The sequence below is a fragment of the Odocoileus virginianus genome, chromosome 7 (genome assembly GCF_023699985.2).
Source record: "Odocoileus virginianus isolate 20LAN1187 ecotype Illinois chromosome 7, Ovbor_1.2, whole genome shotgun sequence".
NCBI lineage: Eukaryota > Metazoa > Chordata > Mammalia > Artiodactyla > Cervidae > Odocoileus > Odocoileus virginianus.
This window is the reverse complement of record NC_069680.1, coordinates 13,480,153-13,499,400: the sequence shown is the minus strand read 5'-3', so window position 1 is coordinate 13,499,400 and position 19,248 is coordinate 13,480,153. Positions and strand designations below refer to the sequence as shown.

The window sequence follows — 19,248 nt, the reverse complement described above, 5'->3', positions numbered from 1 at the left end:
ACTAAAGGGAAGGTGGCAGGAACAAACAACTATTGAGTGCCTGCCTGCCATCAGTATTCTGCTCTTTCCAATATTTATTCATTCGACAAGTAACAACTAGACCTTGCCAGGAATAAACAGGTAAAAAGAATGCCATATAAGGACTCTCTTACTTAAAGCTTAGAATTAAGTTTTCTTGTTTGGTTTAAAATTATTGTACAGTAGATTCTGCTAGTATACAGTTCTATGCATTTTAAAAACATTTAGATCCATGCTGATAGCATCACAATCAGAACACAGAATGTAGTGTAGGAATTTTAATTTCTAAAATTGGATGTTGTACAACTGTGTCCCAGAGAGTTTGAGCAATTCTCCAAGGTCAAGATGTCCAGTGCTTATTTACACAGATGATAGAAGAAAATGCAGATTTTCACCTTGGAGTAAGCTGGAGGTCAAGGAAGGGCTCTGTGGCCAGTATTGGTCCTTGAGGTGAAAATCCCCTTTTTCATGTACGATGTCAGTGAAAATCTTCTTGGTGCAGTAAAATAAACTCTGTAGACTTTAAGAAAGGCTTCTGAGAATTTAGAATTTAGCTGGGTTCACCAGTTTACTCTCAAGGCACAGCTTGTCTGGAATAACTGATTTTAACAAGAAAGTATTATGACTCACTTTAAACAGAGACTACAGGGACTTACCTGGCGGTTCAGCGGTTAAGACTCAGTGCTTCCACTGCAGGGGATAGGTTCCATTACTGGTTGGGGAACTAAGGCCCCACATGCCATGAGGTGTGGCCCCCCCAACTTTTTTTTATTACAATGTAATCTTTTGCCAGTAACTCCTGGTCATTTTGGTGGCTGTCGATTGAGGTACCCTTGTTCAGACTCCTCTCTTGGGGAAAGTAGCCTGCCCTCACCACAAACCCACTTTTAACTCGATGGGTTTAATGAGCTCTATCCTGGACAAGAAACATTTCAGTGTTGTGAAAATTATAAATTGAAAGTCAATAAAGTTGAGTAAAAAGGTCGAGAGCCCCTTCTAGGGAGGGTCGCACACCTACAATATTCAGTATGTCTTTCCACTTCTTAAACCACCTGCCGTAGCTGCTGAAAGCACTTTGGAAAATTTTTAAGCCAGCATTTCTATGTTAGTTTATGTAACTAATAATTGCACATGATAAAAATAATATTAAGTGATCAAGAGTCTCCCTCCCACCCCCAGACCTCACCACTTGGTCTCCCATTCCAGGGGCAAATGCCATGACAAGTTTTCTGTGTATCCTTTGCAAAGTCACTAAACAATCAGAAGGCATTATATTTATTGTCTATAGAATGTGCATTTATGTACAGCCTAAAAGAAATATGCCACCCCATTTCTCCTGACTCTGGTCATTCAATTAATTTAACTGGAAGCTGGTACCAGGCATGTAGTGAAAATGAAAGTTGTTCAGTTGTGTCCGACTCTTTGCTACCCTATGGACTGCTGCCTGCCAGGCTCCTCTGTCCATGGGATTCTCCAGGCAAGAATACTGGAGTGGGTTGCCATGCCCTTCTCCAGGGGACTTTCCTGACCCAGAGATTGAAGCTGGGTCTCCCCCATTGCAGATTCTTTACCGTCTGAGTTACCAGGGAATCCTTGGTGCCAGGCATACAAGGACCCAATAAAGCAGCTGTGACTTTCAAGGAGATCTTATGAATCAGAAGGACTTGGGGCAGCATTTGCAGAAAAAGCATTAAACACAGAGAGCTTGTGTTGGTGGCCCAGATGCCCCATAGTCTCCCATTTGGTCCTGGCACACCCACTGCTATGCCATCTGGCGGCAGTGGTTGGTTTCCCAGGTGCTCCTGCAGGGTTGGTCCCAAAGCTGCCAAGGCAAGTCTAAGCTTACCTTCCTTGTGGGAAGAGAAATTCTCCTCCTCAAAGTCCCCAGTAGGACCCCAGAGGCCAACCCACAGCTGGGTTGACCACTAGCCTGGAGCAAGTCTCATGAATGCTTTCTTTCCAAGGTGCTTGGGATTCCCACCCTAGCATCACTGGACTGGACCTTAGAATACCCTTTCCAGACTCCCTCTCCCACACCACCCATCCTCGTCATGGGGACTTCTGACCTCGTGGGAGTGTGAACACACCAAGGACCAGGCGCTCCTTTCCTGGGCAGCCCACTCAGTGGTCATAGAACTCACATGGTGAGAAAGCTCTTCCCTCTACTTGACGACACAGGTGGCCCAGGGACACCCATCCTCTGTTTCCAGGGCAGGATTATCCAACAGGCCGACCATCAGGGCTGTTGGAACAGCAAAGTGGGGGCATCTGAAAGCATAAAAACAATTTCAAAGGACACTGATATGTGATAACTATTTTTAAAAAGAGAAGGGAAAAAAGCACTAAAGTGGTTCATGAGAAAACTCAGAACTTTATTGGACTTCTTTTACTTGTTTTTAGTAATCAGATGCTTAATTTTGTATTACCTTTGGGGGGAGGGTGGGCAAGAAATACCTTTAGAGGCTTAAGACTTCAAAAGATCTTAAACAATGTTCCTGGATTCCTTTACCCAGAGGAAGTGTCCCCCACCAGACAGCCTCTCAAATATCTGATGACTTCTTCCGCTCTCACACTCAACCTTCCTTGCAGTTTGTCAACCTCCAGGAAGCCCTTCTGAGCAACTGGGAGAGGACTGGGGCTTCCCCCGAGGCACACAACCCCATCTGTGTTTATCTTTCCACACGGAGTCCTGACCCCTGGGCTTAGAGACAGCAGTATGCCTTGAGTGGGTGCCCACGAGGTGCCCACGGGGTCACTGACTACTCCTTGCTTCATGGCTGAGGCTTGAACGTCCGCCCACCTGTCCCCATCAGTCTTACATCACCCGTCTGGGTGGGGGTCCTGGGATGGGGTCCTGGTTTGCCTCCTTACCCAGCCCCAGGACAACCAGGGTCCCATTGGGCTCTCTGTAGCAGGGGTGTGGAACAGGGCGGAAGCAGAGAGCTTGCGCCCCTCAGCCTGGTAGGCTAAGGGCATGGGAAGGGGTGACTAAGTCTCCCTAGCAACGGGGAGTGGTGGGGGGTCATACATACCATGGCTCTTATTACTAAACAGGGCATGGCAGAGTCAGGGCTCCGGAGCACAGGGAACCCTGAATGAAACAGGAAGTGGTCACTGTGATTCAACCACGGAGCTTTTTCCTGAGTGTCATCTGTTGGGAGTGACACAGCTTTGGGGAAAAGTCACTATGCTGAGGTGGGGGGAATGGGTGGGTAGGGGGATGTTCAAGGTATGGGCCAGGGCTGCCACAGAAACTGGGTGGTGAAACCCGGGAGGACAGCAGCATTGTTGCCTGTAGCATTGTTGCCTCCAGTGAGCCAGCCAACACCAATCCCAGCCATGTGGGGAAAAGTTTTTCTGGAGAGGGGATGGCTCCCAGGAGACCGCATCTCTCTGCCTTCCTGGAGTCAGAGACCCTATTTACTAAAGCTACCATTGGTACAGGTTACTTGACTTCTCTGAGCCTCTATTTCCTTAACAAAATAATGGGAATAATAATGAAGTCCACTAAGTTTTGTTACTTGTTACCACTAACAGCTTTGTCCTGGGACTGCAAGGAGATCCAACCAGACCATTCTAAAGGAAATCAGTCCTGAATATTCATTGGAAGGACTGATGCTGAAGTTGAAACTCCAATACTTTGGCCACCTGATGTGCAGAACTGACTCATTTGAAAAGACCCTGATGCTGGGAAAGATTGAAGGCAGGAGGAGAAGGGGACAACAGAGGATGAGATGGTTGAATGGCATCACCCATTCAATGGACCTGCATTTGAGTAAACTCCGGGAGCTGGTGATGGACAGGGAGGCCTGGCGTGCTGTAGTCCATGGGGTTGCAAAGAGTTGGACACGACTGAGTGACTGAACAGCTCTGTTGTCAAAATCAAATAAGATGTTATATTTATCATTTAAAAAGGCGATTGGTATATGGTAGGCAGTAATAAACAATAGCTGTTATAATTTTGTATTTATTATAATCAAGGACTCCCAGAGGTGGACATCTTAACCTGAATAATCCATTTTGAAGAAAAGAAATCTGAGGTGTTAAGAAGGTAGTGATGTTTCCAAAGTCTCACATTGCTAACCAGAGGCACACCTATGTCTGGAACTGAGGTCTCCTGCTTCTTTGCCCCTTTCCCTCTCTCTCTCGCCCCCTGCCCCCTGCATCCCTCCTTCTTCATCATCTACCACTAACTGGGTTCCTGTTACATGCCATCCATTTAATGTATATGATATCAATTAAGTCTCAGAGAAGTTAGGCAAAATTGTTCCATCTTTCAGATACCATGTCACTTAGCATGCTTCCATCCATCTTCTCATCAATTCCTTTAAAACTCTTCGCCCAGCACCCCCTCCAGGAAGTCATCTTTGATTAAATCTTCCCCAGGATTCTACTCCCTCCCAAACAACCCTGCCCTCCCAACTATTAGCTGACAGTCTGATTTAGCAGATACATCTTGCAATCATCAACAACCAATGTAAACATATGTGGAAGGACAAGCATATGAAGGACAAGGTCCTTCAAACATGGGCCTTACAAACTATAACTTTAAAAAACTATTTAAAATACTCTTATCATAAACATAAAGTAATAGCCATCATTTTTTTGAGTATTTATTTTATGCCAGACTCTCTTCTGAGTGATTCACATGGAACATCTTTTACGATTTTGGTTTTTACGATGTGGACCATTTTTAAAGTCTTTATTGAATTTGTTACAAAACTGCTTCTGTTTTCTGTTTTGGTTTTTTGGCTGCAAAGCATGTGGGATCTCAGCTCCCAGACCAGGGATGGAACCCACACCCTCTGCACTGGAAGATGAAATGGTAACCAGTGGACCCCCAGAGATGTTCCCACATGGAATATCTTTAGGTGTGCATTTATAATATTCTCAGCAAACGAGAAGAATTCCTCAGAAGTTCCCTTTCTTCCAAGGTGTTCCTTGGCTCTGAGCAGCTCTGCTGAGGCAGCTTCAGCTTGTGGGCATCTTCTGCCCTTGGGAGAGGCCCAGGGTGGGGGACACAGAATAGAGGGGGGCAGATACCCTGGGCACATCCAGGGACAACTGGCCAAATACATTCATTGTGTCGTGAACATATTTCTGAGGGAAGATCTGACCCCTCTGGGTTTCCCAGGAGGCACTAGTAGTAAAGAACCTGCCTGCCAATGCAGGTTACACATGAGAGACATGGGTACGATCCCGGGCTTGGGAAGGTCCTCTGGTACAGGGCATGGCAACCCACTCCAGTATTCTTGCCTGGAGAATTCCGTGGACAAAGGAACCTGGCAGGCTGCAGTCCACGGGGTTGCACAGAGTCAGACACCACTGAAGCAACTTAGCACCCACGCATGCTGCCTGCTCTGGTTTGGGTCTTATTCTCCTGTTCTTGTGTCGGCTGGAGGGTAGTTCACCAGCCCTGGATCCTTTGAGGACCCTTCTCAGCCCAGTGCACCCTGCACTGCTCTCTCCTCTCCCTGATCTCTGAGACCTGCTCACGCACCACTCCTTCCCCTGCCTCCTCACCCTGTCTGTCCTGCACCAGAGAACTCTGCTGTCCTTCCCCTCCATAACCCCAGCTCTCATACAGCCGTACCTCTGCACATTTCCTTCCCTGCCCGACTCTCCCCCGCACCCCCTGGCTGGCTTCCTGAGGACACTCACAGAGAATTAAATAAATACCCCATGTGGGCTTCTCTCCTCTGATCAAACTGTGGGCTCCTCAAAACAGAGGCTGAGATTTAATCTTAACAAAACTTGATTCACAAAAATAAACTGCAGGCCTATGGGCCATAGTTTAGCATGTGAGTTTTTAAAAACATTGCATTAAAATATTATCTTTTTGGCACTCCACCCTTCCCTTAGGTTTTAGGACTCAAAGCAAGTACACAACCCTCCTCGCATTGTTCCCTGTCCTGTTTGTTTGTATCATCAGAGCCCAGCACAGTACCTGGAGGTCAGCTCAGTTCTCACAGTTGGATGAATGAATGGATGAACGAAGCAGAAAGGACACTGGCTTGGGGATCGAAAGCTCTGAGGTCCAGGCTCTGCCACTCACTATGTGACCCAGGAATATTCCTTTATGCTGCAGAGCTGTTTTCTCATCTGTAAAATGTATAGGCTGTGTTAGGATTCCTTCTGCAACCATTCAACAAACATTTGTTGATAAAGTTATGGCTCAGATGTAAAGAGGGGGATGTGACCCAGTTCATTTCCCTGGAGGTACTTAGAGCTGAATTAATTTATTAATAGTAAATCTCTGAGCCTCAGGCTTTTCCTCTGGAAAATGGGATGATGCTTGCCTGGGGCTGTCATGAGGCTCAAATGAGAGAAGGCAGGCATTCTGCATTTTATTACTCCAAGCCCTCTCAAATCTTGAGCCCTATGACTTGTTTCACACTTTTCTATAAACCAGTTTCACACTTTTCTATAAACAAAAACACTAACATCACACCCTTATTCTGGCTTTGGGGAGCAACTGAGTGTCAAGATTTCAACCCTGCCTGGGTACTTACTAACTGCATGTCCTTGGGCAAGTTACTGAGCCTCTCAGAACCTCCATTTCCTCATCTGATGAGTGGAAGTGACAGTTAAGTGTTCTCCCACCTCACAGCATGGTTGCGAAGGTGACCAGAAATTGCCCCATTTCGAGTGAATTAAAAACTGAAAATGCCACATTTGGGAAGTGATCTGAGGACTTCTGCCGTGATGAGGTCTTATGCCCTCCTACCCTCCCTCCATCACCTGCTCTCAGAAAGGGAATAGAAAGTACCACTTACTGACACGGGAAGTGATCCCCCCTAGGGGAAGCTTAATTTTTAATTGGCATCAAAGTCTGAAAGTAGAAGAAGTGATGTGGCATTTCAGGTGCTGGGGAGGGAGTAGGAGGAGAGTTTAGGGGGCCTGAGAGCCTTTCTGAGTCACTGAAATCGCAGGCAATAAACAATGTCACGGAGAGTGCTTCTGAAATCTCCCGCCACTGTCATTCAGTCATTTCTCACAGAAAATTCAAGTAGAGCAAGCAATTCACTTCTGCTTGGACCTCAGCTCCCAGCCACGTGACAGGAGGAAGTTGGGCAAGGAGGCCTCTGAGCCCCCGCTACTACCAGGTTCTAATGGTATTTCGGAAGGGCGGGAGGTGTGGCTGAGAGGGCAAAGGACGATTTCATTTCCCTTTGCCCTCCTCAGTCACCCTTCTGGTCACTTCACTCCCACACCGGTGGCCAGGGCAGAGCCAGGGTAGGTTGGGGCGCATCCTCTGCCCGCCACCGCACCCTCGGAGCCCTCCCAGGTGGGGCGAGGGTGCCCATCTGCGCAATCACTGCCCAGGAATGCAGCTGGGGCAGTTCCCACGGGGCTCCCAGCTCTGGGTGGGACCCTCTCCTCGGCCGGACGATCAGAATCACACTCGGCAAAATATTAATTATTGTTGCTTCCAAAGCCCCACTACCGGCAGATGCCGGGCCCTGCCCAGGAAGTTCAAACAATCAGCGTCTCTGGCATTTTAGTCACCCCTGGTTGGAGAGCCGGGTCGGTCGTGTGATCCCCGTCCCCTCCTTAGATGAGAGCACTTCCTGGAACCCAGCCTGGGACCCACAGGTGCCCGGAGGCTGGCGGGGGCTGGGGCAGAGTTGGGGTGTGTGTGTAGGTGGGGAATGTAAGGTGAAGACGAGAAGAATAGGAAAGTTTCCAGGAAAAGAGAATAAACACGGTCTAAGTGAACTTATCTAGGATTCTCCTTTTTTCCAGAAGATGTAAGAAAATCGCCCTGAGTCCCAAGCTGCCAAAAGGCAGAGCGGAGGCACTTCCCAGTGCACTAATGGCAGGTAATTTCACAGGCAGGATGAACCACCCCAGTCTAATCAGTGGTTGAGCATATTGGGAACGTGAGAAAGCAGTGGGCAGGCCAGCCCTTTCCAGGTGACTGTGGGGCTGTGGAGCTCATACTCTTGGTGGCAGTGAAAATGCCCTGTCAAAATTCAGTGAGGTGGTACAGGTCCTGCAGGGTCTTGTCCCCTGACCTGCATCAGATTTGTGGGAATTTTAGGAAATGGTCTCTTGAAAGTTTCTTGGGACAAATTGCTTAATTGATGTCAATTAAGTATCAGTTGATACTCCAAAGAAGCATTCCAGAATCAGAAACAGTTTCTGCAAAAAACACTCATAATTTGGCAGACCGCGGCGCCCGATGGGAGTCTTTATGGCGGCCGAGCGCAAAACTAAGTTGTCCAAGAACTTGCTGCGCATGAAGTTCATGCAAAGGGGACTGGACTCGGAAACCAAGAAACAACTAGAAGAGGAAGAAAAGAAAATCATTAGTGAAGAGCACTGGTACTTGGATTTGCCTGAGCTGAAAGAGAAAGAGAGTTTCATTATAGAAGAGCAGAGTTTCTTGTTGTGTGAAGATCTTCTCTATGGAAGAATGTCATTCAGAGGATTTAATCCTGAGGTTGAGAAATTAATGCTTCAGATGAACGCTAAGAACAAAGCAGAAGAAGTTGAAGAGCAAACAGTGGAGCTCGATGTGTCAGATGAAGAAATGGCTAGAAGATATGAGACCTTGGTGGGGACAATTGGGAAAAAGTTTGCCAAGAAAAGAGACCGTGCCCTTTACGAAGAAAATGAAAATGGAGACATAAAACCAATTAAAGCAAAGAAGATGTTCTTAAAGCCCCAAGATTAAAGTGGAGGCCTTAAGATATGGCTCAGGGATGAGAGCATCTTTTGGAACTCACTCTGTCAGTTCCTCTATAGTGATTAGGGTAGTAATGTTTATTTGTAAAGAAATGTATACTTTTGGAAACATGCTGTTTTTGGAACAGACGTGTGATGGATGTTATACATCCTTTGCTTAGCGGTGTTCATCAAGAGTGGACTTTTAACCCTTGGTCTTCAAATGTACATAGGTGTGTGGTAGCTTCCTAAAGAATATTTTATCTCAGATTTTTTTTCTAATATAACTCTCCAGTTGCAAACCTTAAACTGAACTCATGAAAACTAATACCAGTGTTTAAATTGCCCTTATGTTTATAAACATGTCAAGTCAGTTCATACATATATTTTGGAATCATGTCATGAGAATTTATTATATGTTAATTCATTAAGAACAAACTTGCCTCTTTGGGCTAAGAATTTTCATGCTACAAAGTCAATGTCAATGTGTGGAATTATGTTTTTTGTTGTTGTTTAAGCCTTTAATTAATTTTTAGACATTGTTCTATAATAAATACCTGTTTTCATATTAAAAAAAACACTCATAATTTGTAGATGCATGTACCCCCTACCCCTCTAAAAACTGGAAACAATACTTGGGGAATGAGCCTATTCACTCCACAGGATATTTCACAGTTCATAAGAATGATGATTGCAAAGAGTCTTTAATAACATAAGGAAATGCAGAAGCTGTAAAGTAGGATACACAACTATACCCACAGGGTGATCACAGCTGTTCGAAAGGAAAAAAGGGAAGAAAGAACCCAAACCAATACATAGAAAAGAGGGTGGCAGGAAACACCAAATTGTTGACAGTGGTTTTCTGTTGGTGGTGGGTAATTTCATTTTCTTCTTTCAACTTTTCAGTATTTTTAAATCTATCTATGGCATATATTACTTTATAGTGAAAACTATCCATGTTTTACTTTAAAAGAGAGAAAGTGGATTATAATAGTAATAATAATAAACAATAGCAACAACAATAATAGTAAACTAACATCTACTGAGCATTTACTGGGTATCTGTATTAAGCAAGCACTTCACCTATTTTTGTTTTAAATCCTCATAACTATCCTATGAGGTGGACATTATTAATGTGTCTATTTTACAAAAGCTCTGAGATGTTAGGGCATGTCCACAATGTTGAGTTTTGGGCAGTCCAGTCTCCAAAGCCCCCCTGGCCTGTGTGCAAGACTTGCCTTTATATGTTAACTATCACAGAAGTCCAAAGGCAAATCCTCCTGCTTCTAGCTTTCTGGTAACGGGTGTGGGCACGTGACCTGAGGCTTGGGCCCTGGACCCGGAGCACTAGAGAGTTAGAACACTGTCTGCCTTGATAGCTGGCTGCAATAGCATCATTAGTGTCCTGACTGAGTACTTCCTGGCCAAGGGATGGTTTTGTGCCTTCTGCTGCTCTGGGCCTTGAACGTGACCTTAATTTCTGCTCCTTTCCCAAGTCTGACCCTTTTGAATCCCTGCCCATTCTATTACATTGGATTCCTTTTTTAAAAACAATTTTTTAGATCATTGGGTCCATCTCTGTGTCTTGTTACTAAGAGTTCTGACTGGTGTTGGTGATTTTCCTGCAGTCTCATAGCAAATGATGGAAGCAGGACCCCAATCCTGACCTGTCCATCCAGGGCGGAAGCCCTCAACCAAACCTTTTGTCACTAATACTTCGAGCTTCCCCAGAGTGTGATAAACATTTCCTGAACTCCTAGAAAACAAACCGGAAACACCAGCTTGAAGTTTTTCTCCGAAACTGGCAGCCCCCCGCCCACTCTGTTGCATGGGAGCCTGGCAAGCTGATCAACTAAAGGGCAGGAAGCCTGACACAAAAGCCAGGTCAGGGTGGAGCCAGCTCCAGCTTCCAGTGACTGGGGCGCGTGGGCCTGGGGAGGAGAGGAAACAGAGGCGTCTCAGGCCTCACTGGCACTTCCTGGCCGGTGCCTGAGGACTGACTCAGCATCCACTGTCCTCAGCCTGGAGGCCTTCTTTGACCTTTGGAGGCTGGGAGAGGAGTTTGACTCTCATGGCACCTTACATCCTCTTCTCCCACGCCAGGTTGATAGCTTGTTTACACGTCCACCCCCATGCAAGTGTGGACTTCTAGAGGTCAGGGACAGAGTCTTTCCCACCCTGAATTCCTCTCGCCTGGTGCATCACTGTTGTTGGAGTGAATGAGAGAATAAGCGTATGAACAGTTTTCCCCATTCCCGTGCTAAGCGGTGGGAAATCTTAAACCCTGGACTTTTCCAAGGCATCGTGGTAAACTAGAACAGCCATGGACTTTGGAGCTGACAAATTTTGTTTCAGAACATGACTCTTGGGACTTCCCTGGCAGGCCAGTAGTTAACACTGCACTTCCAATGCAGAGGATACAGGTTCAATCCCTGGTCGGGGAACTGGCCATTCAGCATAGCAAAAAACAAAACAAAACAAAACAAAACATCAGAACCTGGTTCTCCTACCTATAGAAGATTCTTTTTTAACTGCTCTGAACTTCAGCTTCCTCATCTGCAGGATGTGTGCTATTCTTTGTCGCTCAGTCATGTCCCACTCTTTGGGACCCCGTGGACTGGGGCCCACCAGGCTTCTCTGTCCATGAGGATTCTCCAGGCAAGAATACTGGAGTGGGTTGCCATGCTCTCCTCCAGGGATCTTCCCAACCCAAGGGTCAAACCCAGGTCTCCTGCATTGCAGGCACATTCTTTACCATTTGAGCCACCAGAGAAGTCCAAGAACACTGGAGTGGGTAGCCAGCCTAGCCCTTCTCCAGGAGATCTTCCCAACTCAGGAATCAAACCGAGGTCTCCTGCATTGGAGGCAGATTCTTTACCAGCTGAGCTATCAGGGAAGCCCTTCATCTGCAGGATGGGAACAGGGCAATCACTCTCACACTGAGTGATTGGGCAGATAGGGAAAGTAGGTGGCACACAGTAGGCCCTCACACTCTCCAAATCTGCTTCCTCCTCCCAATATTTCATTCTGGCTCATTTCCTTCTCCTGCTGAACCTCACCTGGGTACATGCCCAATGATAGGGAAAAGGTTAAATAAACTATGGAACACCAGAAAGATAAAATGTCAGGCAATCAATAAAAAAGGCGTTTAACCAATAATTTTTAACAGAATAGAAAATGCTCACATGTTCATGTGAAGTGCAGATAAGGCTAAATTATTCATACTGTATGACCTCAGCCATGTAAAATGATTGTGCAGATGCATGCCGGGACGTGTAATAGCAATTTCTGGAACGATACACAAGAAACTCTTAACAGTGTTTTCCCCTTGGGTAGGAAGAGAAAGTTGGAGAGGACTTTTCACTTTATAACATTCTGTCCTATTTGATATGTATAAAGTAATATACAATATATAAAGTAATATATAACATTATTATATTATATATAATATTAATATATATTAATTATATATAATACAATAAATATATAATATATAAAGTAACATATATGCAGCATGTGATATTAGATATATTAGATATATTTATATTAATTATAATGTTATATATAATAATAATTATTATTAATATATATTAGACCTATATCTAATATTATATACATTAGATATATATTTGCCATGATCGTGTATTAATTTTTAAATAAACCCTCCCAAATGTAGAAAAAACAGAAAGGAAACATAAGATTTCAACTGTGGTTATTTGGGGAGCTGTGGAATTATGGGATGACTAAAATAATTCTCCCTGTTATATTTTTCTGTGTTTTCCAGGTGTTCTGTGATGAACATATAGTTCCTCTAGAATCAGAGGGAAGGCAAACACCACTTGGAATAGCTCCCCTGGGGTAGGGGGAGGAGGAAGGATGAGCAGGTGACAGTGTCTAAAGGGCCGAGGGAGCATGAGGTGTATCTGGGCAGAGGTAGTTGTATTTTTGGAGCCATGTGGTTCCTGCTGAGTCAAGTAACTAGTTGTTTGACCCCAGCCTGCCAGTGGAGGCAGGAAATACTCCCACTCCTGCCCTGGTTTGCGCTTAGTCATCCTCTGGGAAAGCAGGGTAGGGGTGGGGGCAGGAGGTGAGTTGGGAGTCTCCTTCTGCCCCCTGGAGCCTTCTAGGCAGAGAAATGCCCTGAAGGGGTCTAAGACCTGGACATCATATCCACCTGGCTCTATCACCTTGGGCAGGCAGCAGCTGGGAGCGAGCTGGGAGGGTTGGGGAGGGGTACGGAAAGAATGGCCCTCTGGCGTTTAGCAGACAGACCGCATCCTCCCCTGGAAGCTGCTGTGAATATTAATTACCATTTGTCCAGGGCTTTGAGATTCCCCAGATGAAAGATGCACCAGAAGGAGTGTCACGATGAATCTGTTTATGGTATTGACTTTCATCCCAAACATCCGTCATGACAATCATGTGTCTCTCTCCTAACCTTCCATCGCCCTGACGTCACAGCCTCAAAGCAGAGAAGTAGAGCATCAGTATCAAATGATGCTGAAGGGGAGGTAGGAAGTGCAGGGGCAGCTCATCCCCCATGATCCTGCATTTCAGATGGGTAAACTGACTGCTCCATTCCCCCACAGCTTAAAAGGAGGAAATTAGGATGAAGCCAAGGAAACTGAGGAAGGAAGCCTTGGTTGCTGTTGTTCAGTGGATCAGCTGTGTTTGACTCTTTGCGACCCCATGGACTGCAGCAAGCCAAGCTTCCCTGTCCTTCACCATCTCCCGGAGCTTGCTCAAACACATGTCCATTGAGTTAGTGATGCCATCCAACCATCTCGTCCTCTGTCACTCCCTTCTTCTCCTGCCTTCAGTCTTTCCCAGCATCAGGGGCTTTTCTAATGAGCTGGTTGTTCGCATCAGGTGACCAAAGTATTGGAGCTTCTGCTACAGCATCAGTCCTTCCAATGAATAGTCAAGGATTGATTTCCTTGGAGAGAGGGGCTATGGATTCCTCTGGACCTGAGTCCAGATTCTGCCCCTTGTGTGAACTGCCCCTCGAGGGATGGGAGGAATCCCAGAGCTCTCTGGCTCAGAAAATGCAACACAGAGCAGGTCCATTCCTAGATACACAATTCCAACTTCTGATTCCACTAGCAAACTGAATCACTTCTTTGTTGATTGTTTCTGAACCCTTGACCATGGCCAAATTCTGTCATCTCCTGGCTCTGTGAATTTGGGCGGGAAACTCTTTGGTTTTCTGGACTCTTCTCATTCTGTCTTTTCTTATTTTATAGGAGAAGATAATTGATCTGTAAAGCTGCTTAATGTGCTTCTGAGCAGATGTACACAGCAAATCCAATGGAGAGAGGGCCATGAAGGGGCCAACCCCTCTCTTAAGGAGACTGCATTCTCACAGGAGAGGAAGCTCTTCGTTTATGAGACATTTAACAATCTCAGAGAGCAGGGAGGCAGAGAGAAGGCCAGATCCCCAAGAAGAGCAGGATAGTTGTGGCATAGAAAACTTGGGAGACTGCCAGGATCCAAGTATGGCGCTACAAAGGGACCCAGCCTAAGTGGAGATAGTGAAGAGCCCATCGAGGCCAAATGCAAGGTTTACGAGAGGATGTGGGCAGGCAGACAGGCAGGCTGGGGGAGATTGTGAAGGCCCTTGAATGTCAAGCTAAAGAATTAGAATTTTATCCAGAGGACAGTCGGAACCCACTGTTTCTGAGCCAGAGGATAATACAACGCAGAGTTGAATAAGAGGTAAAACGTTTTCACCAGGAGGTGAATCTTAGTATCTCTGAGTCAGCAGCCCCACCATGAAATTCACCATCTCCCTCCTCAGTCCAGACCCCAAATTCTATTTCAGCCGATGACACACAAGAACAAATGTCACCTCCCCTGGTTGCTCTTTGACACACTACCGAGTATTATTTTCTTCATAACACTTATCACCTTTGGAAATGATCTTGTTTATGTACTTGTTTTCTTCCTCTTTCTCTGCTGCTCATGGAATATATAGAGGACGGGGTGGTTGGGGGATTGTTATCTGTTTGTTTGCTGTTTCATTTCTAGCAGCTATGACAGTACCAGGCTGCTGTCAGAGGCTCAGCGTGTATTTGTGGAATGAATGAGTAGATGGATTGATAAATACATTAATGGCATACTATTTTCTCAGTCACATCATCCCCAAGCCCCATGGTGATTCTTGACTCATGCTTCTTCCTGCTCTGCAGAATCCAGTCATTCATTGCCATGTCTATGGACATTATTTCTGCATCCCTACTTGCTCTCCCCTCCCCTTTGCATTTACACCTGGACTCTCTCAGACAACTCTAAGCTTCTTGAGGACAGACGCTCCCCTTCATTTCCCCCTGGGGGGTCAGCACAGGGCCCGAGTGATAACAGTTCCCACTGGTCCAGTCTTTACAGTTGTTCAAATGCTTTTCACATGATCCTGGTATACCTCGGGCAGGTTCAGACTCAGACCCCAGCCCTCAACTCTAAACCACATGCTTATTCAGTTTTTCTGATTCATGCATGATTTATGATGAGTGAATGAATGAATGAGTGAGTGAGAAAATTAGTGCTAGAAGTGCTCAAGAGCAATTGTAGAGGGAGAAACTAAAACAGAAGACCTGTTGAGGAACATGTCAGTCCCCAACATATTGACACAAAAGGAGAGAGAGTGGGCGTTGGGATGAGTGGGGAAAGCCAAAATCTGGGGCTGGAAATGGCTAATTCCCCAGATGTTAGATGACTTGGTCTCATGTGTCATGTACCCGTCTCCTCTGTTTTATTATTTAAAACAGAAAGACATATAGCAAACCTGGGGGAACACAACAAGAGACCAAGTTAAAGGAGCAAGGGATTCTGAGTCCAAAAGAGATATAACTTATTGGTTTGTGAACTACTGTGTTTGTAAGAAGTAAGAATTAAAAATATAAGCAATTCCATTGGACAAAAACTGAAAAAGGACAAAAATATATCAAGAGAAAAGAAAATGAAAATCACCGGTTATTTCACCATCCAGAAAAAGTCATTCTAACGTTTTGATGCACATCTGTTCAGACTACATAAATGTTACTTATAAATATAAGCACATATAATATTTATATAAATCATATACTTTATTATATACCATATATATTATATATACAAGTATGAACATACTTTAAAAAGTAAATGATATACATACAGTTGTGTAACCTGATTTTTGTTCACTTAATAATATGTAGTGAACACAAAGGAGATTTTATAAGCCCAAAGGGCAGTAGGAAAAGATAACCTTTGGATAAACAGGAAGCCACAGAAGATATATGAGTATAAAGTGAGCGGTTAAGCTCTGGGTTTTGATAAATATTATAAAAGTAAATAAATCTTAGATGTCCTGCCAGTTTAGGTAATTATTAGCTCTCTATCAGCAAGGCCACAGTCATAGACTCACAGGATGTTGATACTTGAAGGAGCCTTCGAGCTGATCTAATTCAACCCCCTTCCCTTGGGTATTGAGAAACTCTTAAGCCCTGGGACATGAACTAAGTTGTCTTAAGAGACATGACTGGTGAGCCACAGAGCTGGAGTGAGTATGGAGCGCCCTGACTCCCAGCCCAGTGCTCTTGCCACTAAACCACACACATATGCTCTTCCACCACGGGCACTGACACGCAGAATGGAACAGAGAAGATGAGGCCCCGAGCTCAGTGGTTCTCCAGGTGTATAAAAGCAATGGAGGGGTGTGTGTGTGTGTTAAGAGGCCACCAAGTGTCCCCAGGCAGGTGACTAGGGAGACATAGAATACAGCAGCTGAGACTGGTTGGCTGTGGTATCAGGCCACTGAGAACCAAACTGTGGTTCCCTTATTGATCTTGTTGTATGACTTTGGGCAATTTACTTAAACCTTCTTGCTTCAATTTCTCCAGCTGTAAAAAGGGCAGCAGCACCTAATTCAACAGATTACAGTGAGAATTAAGAAATCATGAACACAAGGGGCTGATCAAGGTGTTTGACATATAGAAAGAGCTCAATGAATGTAAGCCGTCATGATTATTGATGCTCTGGCATGAAGCTCAATGTTCTTATAAACTTTAGAAAAGAGCTTAAGGGCACATCACAGCCTATCCTTGGCTGAAGGCATCTGTAGGAACAGAGGACTTAGAAAGAAGCCCAGCTCTGGAGCTCTGTGAGTCCCCCACTGTGAGGGCTGTAGCTAAGAGAGACCATTACACCAAGGAAGACATGTGGCTTGGAGTGGAGCTGTAGGCAGCTGGGGACTCAGGGACAGTCTAGTGATCTTGCTGGAAATCACCCCAAGATGTAGCTGTGAGTCCATCTTCACACTCCCTGAGCTGGTCAATTATTGGGCAAATCAAGGGTCCATAAAAATTTATTCTGCATTTTTCAATCTATTTAAAACATAATCAACTGTTTAAAGCTAAAAGAATAGCAAGTTATTATGAGGTTTATAACAAATGTAGAACTAAATTAATTACAGCACAAAGTAGCACAAAGACCTGAAAGAGGGAAAAGTAAATATATAATTAGAAGTTCTTCCATTTACACATAATAGTAATAGTACTATTTGAAGGTAGTGATAAATTAAAGATGGATATTTTAAACCTCAGTACAACCATTAACTACAACAAAATAAGTATAACCAATAAGCCAACAGTGGGCAAAACATGGAACTATAGAAAATACTCAATTTGTCCAAAAAAGGCAGGAAAAGAGAAAAAAAAGATTCAAAAGCAAAGGGGACAAATAGAACACAAACAGAAAAATACTGAATTTAACCTTAATCATGTTAATAATTACATTAAAGGTAATGTTAAAGACAGGGATGGTCAGATTGAATAAGGAAAGCAAGACCCTACTATACACTGTGTACAAAAAAACCAGCTCCAAATATAAATACACAGATAGGTTAAAAGTAAAATAAAAAGATATAACAAGAAAACAATCAAAAGATACATAGAGTAACAAGGAAATCAAACCAGTCAAACTTAAAGGAAATCAACCCTAAATATTCATTGGAAGGACTAATGCCAAAGCTGAAGCTCCAATATTTTGGCCACCTGATGCGAAGAGCTGACTCATTGGAAAAGATCCTGATGCTGGGAAAGATTGAGGGCAAGAGGAGAAGAGGGCAACAGAAGATAAAATGATTGAATGGCATCACCAATACAATGTACATGAACTTCTGCAAACTCTGGGAGATGGTAAGGGACAGGGAGGCCTGGCTTGCTGCAGTCCACGGGGTCACGAAGAGTCGAACATGCCTTGGAGACTGAACCACGGGGTAGCAGTATGAGGCAATCTAGACAACAGAACAAGGATGAGAACAGCAGACCAAGTGGGACATTACATAACAATAAAGGGGTCAGTTGATCAAGAGGATGTTCTGTGCTGTACTAAGTTGCTTCAGTTGTGTCTGACTCTGTGGGACGCTACGGACCATAGCCTGCCAGGCTCCTCTGTCCACAGGATTCTCCAGGCAAGAATACTGGAGTGGGTTGCCATACCCTTCTCCAGGGGATCTTCCCAAGCCAGGGATCGAACCCGGACCTCTTATGTCTCCTGCATTGGCAGGCAAGTTCTTTACCACTAGTGCCACCTGGTAAGCCCACAATCAAGAGGATACACTAATCTAAACATTACTGCACTGAACAGAACTTCAGAATACATGAAGCAGAAACTGGTGGAACTCAAAGGAGAGAGAGGCAAATTCCAATTGAGGGTGAAAGCATTAATACTCCCTTCTCAATAACTGACAGAAGAATAGACAGGAAGTCACTAAGGCTGTAGAAGACTTGAACAACGTTAGCAATCAACTTGACCTATTTGACAGTTCATAACACTCCACCCCAAAACAGAGAAATACACATTTGTTTTTCCAAATGCCATGAAACATTCACCAAGACAAACTGTATTTGGGGACCACAAAATCAAAGTGTCAATAAACTTGAGGAATTGAAATCACAAGAAGTATGTTTCCTGACTACCATAGAATTAAACTAGAAATCAATAACTTCATGATATCCAGAAAATCTCCCAAATTTTTAAAATAAATAGGTCAAAATGGAAATTACAAGATAAATTAAAACATTTTGAACTGAATGAAAATGAAAACACAACATATCAAAATGTATAGGATGCTTAGAGGGAAATTCATATCTTTAAAGGTTTATTTTAAAAAAAGAAGAAAGTATAAAATCAATTATTGATTTTCACCTTAAGAAACTAGAAAGAGTAAATCGAATGCAAAATAAACAGGAAGAGGGAAAAATAAAGAGAAGAGTAGAAATCAATGAAGCAGAAAATGGACAAATAGTACAGAAAAATCAATGAAACTGAAAGGCTAGTTCTTTAAAAATATAAATAAAATTGTAAATTTCTAACCAGGCTGATCAGGAAAAGGCAAGAAAAGACAAAAATTACTAATATCAGGAATGAGGGAGGGAACACTATTATATATTGTAAAATCTTAAAGTGATAATAAGGAAATATTATTAGCAACTTTATGCTACATAGTTCAGCACTTTTGATGAAAATAAACAAATTATTTGAAAGACACAAACCACCAAAATTCATTCAAGAAGAAACAAATGG

General features: G+C 44.1%; 1 pseudogene; it reads left to right on the top strand.

Moving 5' to 3' along the window:
• The first annotated feature begins 8,189 nt into the window (after positions 1-8,189).
• Positions 8,190-9,260, top strand: LOC110145227 (M-phase phosphoprotein 6 pseudogene; annotated as a pseudogene).
• The last annotated feature ends 9,988 nt before the right edge of the window (positions 9,261-19,248 follow it).